The sequence below is a fragment of the Heptranchias perlo genome, unplaced genomic scaffold (genome assembly GCF_035084215.1).
Source record: "Heptranchias perlo isolate sHepPer1 unplaced genomic scaffold, sHepPer1.hap1 HAP1_SCAFFOLD_621, whole genome shotgun sequence".
Taxonomy (NCBI): Eukaryota; Metazoa; Chordata; class Chondrichthyes; order Hexanchiformes; family Hexanchidae; genus Heptranchias; species Heptranchias perlo.
This window is the reverse complement of record NW_027139646.1, coordinates 125,001-126,885: the sequence shown is the minus strand read 5'-3', so window position 1 is coordinate 126,885 and position 1,885 is coordinate 125,001. Positions and strand designations below refer to the sequence as shown.

Below are 1,885 nucleotides of genomic sequence, written 5' to 3'. Positions count from 1 at the left end.
CAGACAGTCAGTCCAGTTCGGGAGCGCAGCTTTCATTTGGAAGCAGACCCTGCTTGTTTCAAGTCAACGACGCCAAGTTATTTTGCACTTTGAATTATATCGCTACGTGCGAGCGGCACTCAGCCTTGGAGAAGAAAAAAATACCACTGAGCTGAGAAAGTTCTTTTTAAAAAGGTTTCCTTCCACAGCAGCTCTGAGTGAGAGAGAGAGAGAGATATCAGCTTTATTCTCAGTAATAATACACACACACACACACACACACACACACAGAGACACTGGGAAAGAGCTGATTTTCCTTTTGAATATCTCCCCACGGGGAGCTGCACCGTTCCCAGAAACACTGCAATACTGGGTCGATGCGTGGAGTGGACGGAGCAAGCCCCTATTCCATCTCCCTGTTCTAAAATTCAATTAAAAATAAAAGTAAATAATATGTGTGTGTGTGTGTGTGTGTGTGTGTGTGTCGGTGTCAGTATCAGTCAGTGAGTCAGTGTCTCTCTCTCTCTCTCTCTCTCTCTCTCTCTCTCACTCAGAGCTGCTGTGGAAGGAAACTTTTTTAAAAAGAACTTGCATATTGAAAGAAAGATGTGTCTCAAGCTGCCGGGCCCTGTCCATTGTCATGTCAATGGCAGGACTGCTTTCACCAGGAACCCGGTTTTCTGGGTCAGAGGTTCCAGGGGACCTGTTTTGTGCGGACTTCCCTGTGTCCGTCCCTCCCTGCCTGCCTTCCCCCCAGCACTTCCTTCTGAACACCTTTGTCGTTTCAGCGAGGGCCAAAAGCCTGCCTGTGAAAGGGAAGGATCAGCCGGTCAGCCCCCTGTTGGTCGCTGCTGCCAGTGCAGCAGGCGTGCGTGTGTATTCGGCCTCGTGTCCAGGTCCCTCAGGGACTTGAGGCAACTCTCCCCGGTGGTCTTGTGGTCAGGACCGGGCTTCGAATCCCGGTCGGGGGGGATGGCTTTCTGCTGCAGATTAATTGGCATGAAGGAAAGTCTCCCCTCCTGAGCGTAAAGCTCCACCCTCACCACCACCACCGCCTTTTCCTCCCCTTGACAAACGGACAGACAGACAGTCAGACAGTCAGTCCAGTTCGGGAGCGCAGCTTTCATTAAGCAATGGCATTTGTGACAACTCATCGTCTGACAGGTTGATGATTTCCCCACACGCCTCCTGCCGAATAAAAGGCTCACCCTCCCGGACACTACCCCCAGAATCACCCACCCCGCCCCCCCGGGGTGAATATTAAGCCCGAGAACACCGACTGCAACCAACCGCAGTGAAAAGTTGAAGTGGCAACTCATTAACCAGATTTATTTTGGGCAACTCATTAACCAGATTTTTTGTTCATTTGGTTTATGAGTTGCCAAGTGTAAATCTGGTTAATGAGTTGCCACTTCAACTTTTCACTGCGGTTGGTTACAGTCGGTGTTCTCGGGCTTAATATTCACCCCAGGGGGGGTGTATAGCGGGCGATGGCCGGTGTGGAGTGCGTTTTTTGGGGGTTGATTTTCACTTTGCCTCGCTGGTGGAATTTGTGGGAGGCAGGCAAGGGGATTGGTGTGGGCTGGTGGGCGGCAAGGGAGATGCTTGCTTCGGGGTGTTATCCTCACTTTGGTCCGCTGGTGAGAGTAGGCAGCGGCAGGCAGGCCGGCAGGCAGGCAGGCAAGTGTGATGTAGTGTGGGGTGCAGTGCAGTGCGGTGCAGTGCAGTGCTGCCCTGTCGTTTATGAAAGGTTGTAATGACACTGCTTTGCAGCTGACCATGTCCACTGATTTGTGACGCCCGTATGGAGGCTGATATCTCAGGAGGGCCGAGGCCGATTTCCTCCGGGGACGGCTCGTCGCGTGCGGCAGGACGAGGCGCAGCGGACGGTACCGAGCGCTCGGAG

General features: G+C 52.8%; 1 pseudogene; it reads right to left on the bottom strand.

Moving 5' to 3' along the window:
- Nucleotides 1-315: 315 nt before the first annotated feature.
- LOC137317630 (U2 spliceosomal RNA) lies at nt 316-432 on the bottom strand (annotated as a pseudogene).
- Between the last annotated feature and the right edge of the window lie 1,453 nt (nt 433-1,885).